This window comes from Lotus japonicus, chromosome 4 (genome assembly GCF_012489685.1).
Source record: "Lotus japonicus ecotype B-129 chromosome 4, LjGifu_v1.2".
Taxonomy (NCBI): domain Eukaryota; kingdom Viridiplantae; phylum Streptophyta; class Magnoliopsida; order Fabales; family Fabaceae; genus Lotus; species Lotus japonicus.
This window is the reverse complement of record NC_080044.1, coordinates 74,634,964-74,649,170: the sequence shown is the minus strand read 5'-3', so window position 1 is coordinate 74,649,170 and position 14,207 is coordinate 74,634,964. Positions and strand designations below refer to the sequence as shown.

At 33.5% G+C, this 14,207-nt stretch overlaps 1 long non-coding RNA gene across 1 annotated transcript; it reads right to left on the bottom strand.

The window, feature by feature from the left end:
- Window positions 1-10,516: 10,516 nt before the first annotated feature.
- LOC130713652 (uncharacterized) lies at window positions 10,517-11,780 on the bottom strand. The gene is made up of 2 exons (XR_009010943.1): window positions 11,418-11,780; window positions 10,517-11,251 (listed from the first exon to the last, which is right to left on the bottom strand). It is a non-coding gene; the product is annotated as an uncharacterized LOC130713652 (long non-coding RNA).
- Between the last annotated feature and the right edge of the window lie 2,427 nt (window positions 11,781-14,207).

Genomic DNA, 14,207 nt, shown 5'->3' with positions numbered 1-14,207 from the left:
GCCGCTGCCAAGTCCACCTCTCCTCCAAACCGCGAGTCACCACTCACCACCACCGTTTTACAAGAATTGCAGGTGTCTATTTTTATTTAAAAAGAAAGTGCAATGATATATAAAAGGCTTATTAGCCCGCCAGCCTAATGACATTCTTTTAATATAATTGTCTGTTAAATAGGCTTTTAAGCAGGCTTGTAGGCCAGGCCAGGCCTTAGAAAAGGTCAGGCCAAGCCGTAAAATTTGGCCTATTGATAGGCCACAGGCCAGGCTTGGGCCACGAAAAGAGAATGCAGGCCAGGCCTAGGCCACGCAAAGTTCGGCTCGGCCCGGCCTATTTCCACCCCCACAGAGTGCAATCCAACTCCCAGTTTTGCCCTGAAATCCGCTGGATCATTTCCCTCGCGCAAGGTGTGCCTCAACACCATTCGCCAAGACCGCTGGAGCATTCCCCACACACTTGTTTTATCAATGTAACACTAAGAATATATTGATATAAAATGATGTTTTTTAGTTTATGGTTCAATGGGTTTCTCTTACTCTTCATCTTATATTTTTAGTTTGCGCACTTATAACATATTTATTAATTCGATGTAAGAGCAAGATCTATAATGCTTTGAGTTAGAAATAGAGTTAATCAACTAATAATCATAATTACTAGAGATAGAGTTAGGTTTGTTAGTCACTAATCGCCCAAACTTCATGATAATTTTCTTTCTTAATAATGTGAGAGATCAATGTTCAGGATAAGAAATTTATTATTATCCATTAATGCGAGAGATCGATGATATAGGTGTTGAATCCACATAACACTTATTGATCTTCCACGACAATGTTTGGAGCTTGTGGAGCACCATTTTGTGATGAGAAAGCATGGTATGGTGCTTCCGGCAACAACTTATATATGATCTTAGAGTGGCCTTCTCTAAGAGATATCTGACTTGGTACTTTGAGAGCTAATTCACCATATTATTGGTTGGTCCATGTGCATGGCTAACTCGAAATGATGTGATGTTTCAAAATGGGGAGTTCTCTCTTGATTATGTTTGTGACTCATGCGCTTCACAAATTGTGCTATGGGTAAAAGCTTGGTGGAAGTAATGTCCATACACCGTGAATAACTTCTCTATGAATTTTGTGGACATTAGAGAAAGAAAACGACTATTATGCGACCACGTTCAAATGTATGGAACCCTGCCTCATTAGGTATGTTGATTGTTGAAGTTTAACATTGACGGTTCCTCTTATGGAACTTCGGGTAAATAGTGACATTAGTGCGATGTTCGATATGTGAGGAGGCAAGTGTTGGGGGTATTCTCTATGGTCGTGGGAGAGGTATGGGAGTTTGAAGTGAAAGTGAAGGCGATCCTACATGTTTTGTTGTTCTACCAACATTTTCATTCTCGAAATATTATGCTTGAGAGTGGCCCATCCCTTGCAGTCGAGTGGGTTTGTACGAAGGTAAATGGGCCAAGGAAATTGTAACAGGAATTAAATCTTATTGATATACTCTTAGCTAAGGTTGATTGTCTTGGGGTCACCCACGTTTATATGGAGGCAAACACTATTGATGACTATACAACAGGTTAAATTTATCGGGTCTCAATTAGATTCAGTTTAACTGATGGTTCATTTTTTATCCGATTTTTTTTCTCAAAATATAAGTAATTTTAAATTATCAACAAAGCATTAATTTTTTTCTTTCAATATTACCCATATTTAATATGAAAGAGATTGTATGATTTTGAATTTTTTTTAACTTAGAGAGGGAAATTCATGGGTAACCTAGGAAAGAGAATAAAATGTTTTTAAACGTATTGCAAGTAGTCACTTTTCTTAATCTTAGAGAATTAGGTAAAAGTGACTTATAAACGACGACGAATGAAATATCACCTTTTGACTCATTAATAATTTACTATCTCTGTTCCTTATTAACTGTCCACATTGAAGAAAAAATTGTGGTCCTATATATTTGTCTACTTATAATTTAAAGAGAGAATTAATTGATGTTTTTTCAAATAGTGCCTTGTGGAAACAATAAAAGAAGAAAGATAAAATACATTTAAAAAGGTAAAAATGTAAAACAAATAATGTTTTTATAAAAATAAATAAAATTAATTACACTTCTTAATATGTGTGTTTATTCTCTTCTCTGACAGTTAAATATGAACAAATGTAGTAATAATTGATTGCATTAATTATTTTGACTGAATTTATTGGATTAATTATTTTACTTGATTTCTTGCATTATATTTCTTATATTTAAAATTTATTACAATAAAACTTGTTGACTGGATCTTTTGCATTAATAATTTTACTGTATTTTTTGACTTGACTTGCCTATATTTCTGACTTATAACATTAAACTTTTTTGACTGAATTTATTGCATTAATTTTCTTGATCATGTTAAATAGCCTCTCACACTAGCAGAGACTTGCTTGTCTATCTTCCAAGATATAATGGCTACAAAAATAAATTATTTGTGCTTTGTCTTTGCGATTCTATGCATTGCTTCCGCTTTTGTTTCCGCTTCTACTTCCACTTCGGCTTCAGGTAACAAGATTTACAATAATATTTCTAAAGTTTTGTTTACACCTTATAATTTGAAAATATGAATTGCAAAAAAAAATTTCTACATTCACTATATTATTCTTATAAATATTTTTTTTTCTGAACATATTAGTTCACATCGAAATAAGGATTTTGGTTTATTCCTTGTGTAGACGTTGTTTTTGGCTTTGGTGTTGTTGCTTTGTAGTTTTAATTTTATGATTTGTGGTCTTTTTTATTTGTGTGGTTTTGCTAGATTTTTTCTTTTTTCTTTCACATTTGGGGTGTTTTTAACCCCATATCGATTGTTAATAAAATATTTAACTTTTTCCTTTTAATAATTAATTGACTTATATTTGGGGTTTTTTTGTCTATGTTCTGTTTTATTTTTGAACTCAGGTTCTGTTTTCATTTCAAATGTTCTACTATTGTTTAAAAATATATGGTTTTAACTTATCAATTATTCTAAAAATTGAAAAGTACATATTATTTTTTCTTTATATATTTTTTGATTCAATTGTACAATGAAAAAAATATCAATAGATTTATTTTTAAGCATTTCAAAATTAGGATAATTTTTTTTTTGAACTCAAACCAATAATAAAGGATAAATTTAATCCTATCCAATATAATTGTGTGTGATATATAATTTCTGATGATATTTTATTGATTTCAGGAGAAACAATTGATTCGGCTTGGATATATTGCATTGCTAAAGGCCCATGTCCAAATAATGACCAAGCTTGCAGTGATTATTGTAAAAAAGTACCCTTTCCTAATGGTGGTAAATGTGTAGGAAGCCAGTGTTGTTGCAATGGATAGTTTTAGGTTAAATACATGCTGTACTTTTTCAATGTGTTTGTATGAGTGAATCTACAAACACTGTTTTTGTGATTGTAATAAAAATAAAAACATATGGAAATAATAACAAACTTTCATTACTCCATGTGCTGTTAAGCGATAGTGTTCAATTAAAATTTTATTCATGTTATGTCACTTTTGAAATTTAAGGTCCCACTATATTATTTTATTAGTTACACGAAAATATCGTCACTTATTTAATTAAAGCCTTTAATTAATAAGATAAAATTATATAAAAATAATTTATCAAACATATGAAGGACATACCTAGTCTTTTTTTCTTGAGTAGTAAGAGTGTAGTTGACTGAAGCGGTTGGATAAATTAACTAAGGGCCTGTTTGGTTTGCGTGTTTTCTGTTTTCATTTTCACTGAAAACGGAAAATTGGGGTGAAAATGTGTTTGGTTAAATTTTAGAAAATGTTTTCTATGAAAATATTTTCAAAAAAGGGCTCAAAATTGAAAATAAAAAAATGACGTTTTCAGTGTTTTCATGAAAAATGGAAATGGGATAGATGAAACGCGGTGGCAACTTTGTAATATTTAAACAATCCACTTTTTTGGGTAAATAGCCAACTTGGTCTCTGAAAGTGTCAACCACCTTCAAGTTGGTCCCTAAACTTCTAAAATGCCTCCCACGATCCCTGGATGTGACAAAATGCATTCAAGTTAGTCCCTGATGTTAAAAATCTTAACAGACGTTAACACAGAGGCTGAAATGTCACAATTTTTTCCACTTGGAAATTCCACGTAGGAAAGAGATTTTACTGAAACATTAAATCTTCAATTTAGTCCTTATGGTGAAAAAAAATTCTTTCTCTCCCTCATCTTCTTCTACCTCTCCCCACCACCATCACCCTCTCTTCCTCCCCCTTCCTCCCCAACCATCCACCCACTCCACCACCACCAGTCTAAAATTCCAACTCAAGAACCATAAAACAAAAAACCCCAAATGTTCAATACTATCACATGTTGTAACTTCTATCACAAAACTTAATTTTTTCTTTTTTTTGAAATGAATCACAAAACTTAATTTACACAACCCAGAAAATACATTACAAATTTCATATTTTTCCTCTGAAAAATCATCATAATTGTTATAAAATATATACACACAAAAAAGAGCAAAACAAGTTAATGTTAGAAAGATAAAAGTTACCTGGGTATCAATGGCTTTGTACACAACACCGTAGGTACCTTCACCAAGGACTTCATGCCTGAGATGCCTATCAAATACTTTCTTGGACGGATTGTTTTCCGCCATATATTCTCTCCCGCAAATTGGTGGTGAGATGCTATTAAACTCTCAATTACAGCAGAAATTAAGCTTCAAAATTTAGAATTTACAAGTGGTTCATCTGAAAAAATGTTAGGATTTCAAGGGGAAGGATCGATAAATTGTCAATTAAGGATGAAAGAAAATTTGGGGTTTTTTGTTTTATGATTTTTGAGTTGGGGTTTTAGAGTGGTGGTGGTGGAGGGCGTGGACGGTTGGGGAGGAAGGGGGGAGGAAGAGAGGGGTGATGGTGGTGGGGAGAGGTAGAAGAAGATGGGGAGAGAAAGAAAAAAAAATCACCAGGGACTAAATTGAAGATTTAATGTTTCGGTCAAATGTCTTGTCTACGTGGAATTTCCAAGTGGAAAAAAACGTAACATGTCAGTCTCTCCGTTAACGTCTGTTAAGATTTTTAACGTCAGAGACTAACTTGAATGCATTTTGCCACATTCAGGGACCGCGGGAGACATTTTAGAAGTTTAGGGACCAACTTGAAGGCGGTTGACACTTTCAAGGACCAAGTTGGCTATTTAACCCCACTTTTTTTCTTTTCTATTGACTCGGTCATTTTCATTGGCCCTTTGAGTTTCGTAGCAGCTTTCTCTTCCACCCCCACTCACGCTGCCGCTTGCTACCACCGCACCTGGAATCACCTCGTGCATCACAGCCAGAGGCAACGTTTGCCGATTTGAATAATTTTAGTCTATCTTTATCGATCGTTATTATTTGATTAATTGCTGGGATTTTGTTATTATAACTGCTTTCGGATGATCAATTTCCTTGATTTCTCGGTGTTTTGAGGAGGTTAACAAGCAGTAGATCAAATATGTTATAATTATGGTATTTGTTTGGTTGATGCGTCTGGTTAATGTCTTGAGGTGGGTTGATTTCGGAGAGACAAATGATGATTTCAAAAAGGTTGGTTTTAAAGTTTTCCTTGGTGTTGCTTCCTCTGTCACCAATTGGGATGCTGAAGGACATGTTGCAGTATTGTCTTGGAGGATAACCATTTATTAGAACTTTGTTAAGCTTCGTGAAACTACCTACCAAGATCTATTAAAAAAAGCCAATTGGAAATAGTTAGATTGGAATGGATCAAACACATTTTTAATGTTTTCATTTTCAGAAAATGGAAAATAGAAAATTAAACCAAACATGTTTTTAAAATTTTGAAAAATTAAAAATGGAAATTGTTTTCAGAAAATGAAATTAGAAAATGAAAACATAAAATGTTTTCTCAAACCAAACAGGCCCTAAACTTCTCATAACTAGTCCACTCAACGTGACTTGATTGTTGAGAGTGTCAACATCACATGTGAAAAAAAATTAATCATACTCATTTAATATTAAAAGGAGAGTAAAGAGTTATTTTACTTACAATAAATGTTGATTCTCAATTTTTTGTTATATAGTCAAGAAATGATATGAGCAACCACAATTTTATTCACTAAGGTTGATTGTCTTAGGGTCACCCACGTTTATATGGAGGCAAACACTATTGATGACTATTCGGCCTAGTCTAGTTACAACAGTGAGATGCAAGTAAATAACACAAGAAAGTGGGGTTTGAATTGTATACTTGAAAATTGCTTTTTAAAACTTTGGTATGTGAAAAGGATATTAGTTCTTAAGAAAACGTTTGAGTGTGACTTTTCGTAAACCATTTAGTGCAGCGGAAATATAAGCAAGTAAGGCAGACGATCAGCACACAAAGATTTATACTGATTCACCCTAAACGATTGGACTACGCCCAGTACTTAGCCATACCAAGATTTTCACTAGCAAGTATCAATGACTTTTCCAATACAAGCATTCTCAAGGACTTCACCTACTAGTATTATCACGGACTTCTCCAAGTATTCTACAAGACTCCTCCTACAAGTATTGTTCAGGACTTCTCCCACAATCTTTACAAGATTAGTTTACTCTACAAGGTTTCTCTTCGTTCAAGAGTAAAGATAGAGAATTTATAGCACTGGAACTCTAAGTGTTTGAGTTCAGATTTGACTTTGGTTCACTTAAGAGTTATAAATCTAAGAGAGAAAGGAACAAAGAGATTTGACTCTTTTGAGTTACGAGGTTCTCTCTTTCACTTGCAGAAATAAAGACTTAGGTTTGACACTTAGTAAGTTTCTGATTGAGCTTTGAATGCTTTGAAGAAGATTGGAATTAATGCTTGAGTTCTTGTTTTTCATAATTAATTCTCTTGGTCTTCAATCTTCAAGAGTGTCATATATACTCGCTTGCTAGTGTTGTAGCCGTTGTGAGACATAATCCGGTCGTTGCTCTAGCCGTTGTGTAATAAGATCAAACCGTTGATTCGAATGGCTTCGGTTGGTAGCTTCATTAAATGAAAGCTCAGAAGCAAGTATATCCTTTAGCCTGAAAGATGATATTTGTCAGCTAGTAGGTGGCGATAGACTTGAGCTACTTTTCAGACATGAGACAATTGGGAAATATGATGTTGACGGCTTGTCCTTTTCCCTTATTGGTCAGTGTGCCTTTAGCTAAAGTAAACTAGTCTTCACGTGATCAGATTTGAATGTAAGTCAATTGGTTGCCTTTTGATTTGAATGTAGGGCAATTGGTTGCATTCTGACTTTAACTTTGGCGCTCAAAATTTGTCTTCAATATTTATGACTGATGACGTGGCATTGGACAATCAGAGAGTTGTGTCTTGACTTGAATGAGTTTGCTTGCCAAACAGTCTTATGACTTTTGAAGTTTCTCTTTTTGTGATGATTGATCGTTGAAGCATATAACATGAATTGAGTTTCTCTTGAATTTCAAGTGTTATAATAAGTTTATTTTTCAATAGAAATACTTCTATAAAAATTGTTATGATCAAAATAAGATTTTAAAAACGTTATGATACGTTTGAATTTAACAATCAGGTTAGACTTATCGGGTCTCAATTAGATTCAGTTTAACTTATGGTTCAATAGGTGGGTTTGTGTGGGTCTTCATGCTTCCCCTTATTTAGTACGAGACCCTTTTTTGGTTCGGTGTGGAACATGAATGAATTTTTTTTTTGTTGATTGCTCTTTCGATTAAGTTTGTAGAAATTGGAGATTCAACTCCGATCACTTTGGGTTAGTTTGATGCTTTGGATCATGATATGTGAATTTGTGGGTGAATTAAATTAGCTAGTGTCTGTGTTTTTTTGGCTCGTAGTTGGAATTGGTCTTTGTTTGTTGATTGGAGATCAAGTTAATATGTTCTGCTTGGTCTGAGACGTGTTTGCTTGAACTGAAAGCCCAATTCTTGTGTCTTGTTGTTATCTTTTATATATTTGTACTTACTTGGGAGATTTTTTTTTTGAAACATACTTGAGATAATTTTGTTCCTAGGTTATTGATCTTATATATACATTAATTTATTACGTTTTCTAAAAAAAAAAAAATAGTTTCAACTTGGTGGTAAGAGCTTAACCCTTTAATTCCAAGCAAGGTGTTCAAATCTTACTTTTACAAAAAGTTGAAATTTTATAAATTCCACTTAAGTATTAATTAAATTAAATAAATATAAAATTATGCACACATATTAGTTAGAGACTATGAGAGTGTCTTTATATGATAGCTAGAGTGGTAGGAGATAGCTGGGAGACATATGGGTTGGGTTGTGGGAGATCTAGAGATTGTTTCATAGCGAGTGCAATTTATATTTCATATGTAAAAAAAAGACTATGAGAGTACTCAACCTTGTTTTCTATAGGGACCTCAAACATTTTAATCATTTTTTAAATTAAAATCATGTTATGAGCTTTAGGAAAAATCATTTAATAAAACACCCCCTTTTAATGCACACTTGTTTCAAATTTATTGTGTTTGATAATTTTAAATCAATGAAATTTTACTTCTTGAAATATTATTTAACTATTTAAATTATAATTACAATATTTTTCATTACTTTTATTTATTTTAATCTTCATCGTTGATGGTTACATCTAACAGTTGTGATTTCAAATGTTATATATAAGCATCGCTAACATCACGTCTTGTTCTATTTATTTTGCAATGAAATTAGATTTGAAACGTAATTAACTTTATATTTGACTTAAAATAAGGAAATAAGTCATTTTTTGTTCGATTTTTTTTTCTCAAAATATAAGTACCTTTAAATTATCAACAAAGCATTATTCGTTTTTCAATATTTACCCATATTTAATATGAAAGAGATTGTGTGATTTTGAATTTTTTTAACTTAGAGAGGAAAACTCATGAGTAACCCATGAAAGAGAATAAAACGTTTTCAAACATATTGCAAGTAGTCACTTTCTTAGTCTTAGAGAATTAGGTAAAAATGACTTATAAACGAGGACGAATGAAATATCACCTTTTGACTCGTTAATAATTTACTACATCTGTTCCTTATTAACTATCAACTTTGAAGAAAAAATTGTGGTCCTATATATTTGTCTACTTATAATTTAAAGAGAGAATTAATTGATGTTTTTTCAAATAGTGCCTTATGGAAACAATAAAATAAGAAAGATAAAATACATTTAAAAGGGTAAAAATGGAAAACAAATAATGTTTTTATAAAAATTAACAAAATTAATTGCACTTCTTAATATGTGTGTTTATTTTCTTTCTGGACAGTTAAACATGAACGAATGTAGTAATAATTGATTGCATTAATTATTTTGACTGAATGTATTGGATTAATTATTTTACTTGATTTATTGCATTAGCATTGAACTTTTTTGACTGAATTTATTGCATTAGTTTTCTTGATCATGTTAAATAGCCTCTCATCACACTAGCAGAGACTTGCTTGTCTATCTTCCAAGACATAATGGCTACAAAAATAAATTATTTGTGCTTTGTCTTTGCGATTCTATGTATTGCTTCCCTTTTCGCTTCTGCTTCTACTTCCGCTTTGGCCTCAGGTAACAAGATTTACAATAATATTTCTAAAGTTTTGTATACACCTTATAATTCGAAAATATGAATTGCAAAAAAACATTTCTACATTCACTATATTATTCTTAAAAATATTTTTTTGTTAAACATATTAGTTCACATCGAGATAAGGATTTTGGTTTGTTCCTGCGTAGACAATGTTTTTAGCTTTGGTGTTGTTGCTTTGTAGTTTTGATTTTAGGATTTGTGGACTTTCTTATTTGTGTGATTTTGTTATATTTTTTTCTTTTTGTTTCACATTTGGGGTGTTTTTAACCCCGTATCGATTTCTAATAAAATATTTAACGTAACTTTTTCTTTTTATAATTCATTGACCTAAATGGGGGTTAGTTTTTTCTATTTTCTAGGTACAATTTTCGTTTCAAATATTCTACTACTGTTTAAATATATGGTTTGAACTTATCAACTATTCTAAAAATTGAAAAGTATGTACTTTTTTTTTCTTTACGCATTTTTTGATTCAATTATTCGAAGGAAAAAAATATTAATAGATTTAAAATTTTAAGCATTTCAAAATAAGGATAACTTTAATCCCATCCAATATAATACGTTGAAAGAATAGTTCTTGTTCTAATTTTGCTAGATCTGTTACTCGTGGAATGATAGGATATGAGTCATGAGTCATTCATATACAATTGAACGTTATATACAATTTATGATGATATTTTATTGATTTCAGGAGAAACAATTGACTCGGTCCGGCTATTTTGCATTGGTCAATTCCCATGTGAAGACAAAGCAGGTTGCATCGCTCTTTGTGTAAAAACGTCCTATCCTAAGGGTGGTCACTGTGTAAAAGGCCGATGTTGTTGCTATGAATAATTTTTTGTTAGATACATGTTGTACTTTTCAATGTGTTTGTACCAGTGAATCTACAAACACTATTTTTATGATAGTAATAAAAAGTTAAAAACATATGGAAAAATACATATATTACTCTCAATTTAAGGTGCCTACTAGGGTGCACAAGTTTTATTTTGGTCCACCGATGCACCCGGGGGTATATTAGACTTTGCACCAAAAATGTATTAGGTCAATCCTCTTTTTCTTTCCCCTCTAATCTCCTTTTTCTCTCAGCAACTACTGAAATCCAGAATCTACTGTACTCAACCATTAACATCTTCATCAAAGATTCTTCATCATAAAGCCAAGAACCAAATCTTAAATCTAGATTCGCCACCATTATTTTTTGGATTAACTAACACTGAAGCAAAAGATGAGAAAATGCTCCTTTACAACAACAATGCCATCTTTGAAATTAGCTGCACAACCACAACTGAGACCAGCGTAAATGTACTCGAAGTTCCAAAAAAAACATAGCTCTCATCTTACAAACAGCTCTGTTTCACTTGTGCGCTTTCCTGTTTGTTCCCATAAAACTTCCAGAATCCTTTTACCAAAAAAGAAGTGTTATCATCTCTTAGCAACTCTGATTCGTCTAGTTGTCCTAGTTGGAGTTGCATAGTAACCGATTTCCATAGCTCCCTGCTCTTCTTCGCCGTCACTAGTTTCATCATATCTCCATCTGAGCCCACCATTGATGTTTTCTTCAGTATTTAATTTCTTCTCCATATGGCTTTGTAAAACATCCATTACTCCTCAATTAGGATTTTCTGATAACCGATTCCTTTGTTTCTTTTTTTAATTCTCTGTGATAGATTTTTCAAAAATAGAAGATAATATATAAATCAAAACAGGAGTTTAAATCTCAGTTTTAAATACTGAGATAATTGCTGAGTAATTTGAGATTTAATATGAAACAATGAATGAAACGTTTAATCTGCATAATCTTTCACCAACAACCCTTTCTCTTACCCCTGCCTTCCTTAGAAACAGTTTCGAACTCTGAATCTGGAAGGAGAAGAAGCCAGAGGACGATGATTAGTTGGATTTCCATGGCAAGGAGAAGATGATGCCGACCTGGAAGTAGATGCTATCGGCAGGGGCAAATCGACCCAGATCTCGTCGGCGTTGAACCAGAGGAGGAACTTCTCATCATAGATCATGTAGTTGAACTTCACGTAGCACGTCGTGGCCAAAACGACGACGAATCTGCCCTCGTCGGAGAGGTGTATTCGGTGACCGTGTCAGGTAAGAAGTCGTTGGGGAGATTGGGCAGAACCACCGTAGTCGTATTTCCAGAAGTAGAAGAAGAGAGGACCAACATAGGGGATGTTAATTTACATGTTTATCCTTTTATCATTGATTCAATCCTAACCATTCAATTAAAGAATATTCTAAGATTCTTAGATCAAACAGTTTTTAAGTGTGGTGCACCGGTGGACCAAATAAAAAGAAGTCCACCCTAGTGGGCACCTGAATTTAAAATAATTGTTACAAACTGGACTGGGCGGGACCTGCTCGTGATAGGACCCGCCCGGAGTTAGAGCTTGGCGCGACTATAGGATGGCTAGGAGAGACCTCCATTGGGCGACTAACTCTCTGGGCCGATGATTTTTTAGGCCTAAGGGCCCAACTAGTATATCATTAGGATATTTGACCATCCCACTATAAAAGGGGAGGTCATTCATTGTAAAAATGATCTTTCATTAATATATTACAATCTTATTTCCTCCTAGCTTTGTCTGCTAGGGTTTTGGATTAAGGTCTCTTCTTTATGTAAGATCTAGGTCCAGAACATTGGCGCCGTATGTGGCGAGCCAGTAAAGACACTTTGCCTTCATGCTTCAGACGCATTGTCTTGTGGGCTGGTCAGATACTTCCCAAACTCGATTTCATCATCCGGTGGATCACCTCCTCAGGCTTGGACGGTTCGGTGACGCTTGTGATTATTAGTCGCGCCTTTTGTCGGGTTGTATATTTATTATGTCATTGTTGACACTTAATTTTATTAGTTGCCCCTTGCGGCGGGTTGTATGTTTATGACGCCATGTTGGCGACCTATATGCTTTATAGAGGGCGAGCTTTATTACCCAAGTCGAGATTAGAGCAATGTAGCCTGGAAGGCTAGTTGTGGGGGGACATCCTAGGGTATTGGTCGTGACCGCCAATTGAAGGGTTATCTCTATAACAAGTCATCCAAGGGCGGCATATGTTCATTAAGACTTGGGACAATTAAGACACTTTGCCCTCATACTTCGGGCACGTGTCTTGTGGGCTTGTGGACTGGGCGGGACCTGCTCGTGATAGGACCCGTCCGGAGTTAAAGCTTGGCGCGACTATAGGATGGCTAGGCGAGACCTCCATAGGCGACTAACTCTCTGGGCCGAGGATTTTTTAGGCCCAAGGGCCCAATTAGTATAGCATTAGGATATTGGACCATCACACTATAAAAGAGGAGGTCATTCATTGTGAAAATGATCTTTCATTAATATATTACAATCTTCTTTCCTCATAGCTTTGTCTGCTAGGATTTTGGATTAAGGTCTCTTTTTTATGTGAGATCTAGGTCCAGAACACAAACTTTCATTACTCCACGTGCTTCTAAATGATGGTGCAAAACTGTAACAAAAAAAAATGATGGTGATTGAAAATTGTATTCATGTTATATCACTCTAGAATTTAGGGTAAGGGTAAATATTATTTTATTAGTCAAACAAAAATATCATAACTTAATAAGATAAAATTATATAAAATAATTTATCAAATATATGAAGAACATACCTAGTTTTTTTTGCTTTAGTATAATAAGAGTGTAGTTGACCGAAGAGGTTGGATAAACTAACCAAACTTCTTACAACTAGTCCACTTAACAAGACTTGATTATTGAGAGTGTCAACATCATATATGAAAAAATTTAATCATACTCATTTGATCTTAAAAGAAGAATAAAGGTAGCATTTATTAGACATGCGAGAAGGGAACATAACATGACATTTGAGTTCCGTTATGTGTTGTCATGTTTTTATAATGGAATGAACCATGGCAAAAGACTCCATGAACAAGACACATTAGTTTTCTGAAAAAAAATGTGAAACGGAACACACTGTTAAAACTTTTACACGATCAAAAGTACTCTTAATTTATCTTTAAAATTTATTGTATCTAAACATTTTAAAATCATTTTTTAAAGTGAAAACACTTATTATATTTGTTGACAAAAACTTTTTAATAAAAAATCATTTTTTAATCACAATCACTTTTTTAATCAAAAAATATTTATTTATTTGTTCCATTTTTTTAAATTAAAAATAGATTATTTGAAAAAACTACTTTAACTCATCATGAAAATCTATTATGATAGATAAGAAGAGATAAAAATGTTTTTAATTAGAGTAGACAACCACGAATCAGCTTATGCTTTTCTCAAAATCTCTAAAAACTAATTTTTTTTTAGAGTTCAAAAAAACTACGTTTTAATCTAAACAAACGCACTCAAAATAACTTAAAGTAATAAGATCAAACCGTTGATTCAAATGGCTTCGGTTGGTAGCTTCATTAAATGAAAGCTCAGAAGCAAGTCTATCCTTTAGCCAGAAAGGTGATGTTTGTCAGCTAGTAGGTGGCGATAGACTTGAGCTACTTTTCAGACATGAGACAATTGAGAAATATGATGTTGACGGCTTGTCCTTTTCCCTTGTTGGTCAGCGTGCCTTTAGCTATTATGATGTTGACACCTCAAAGTGCAGGAGATGATAAGAAATC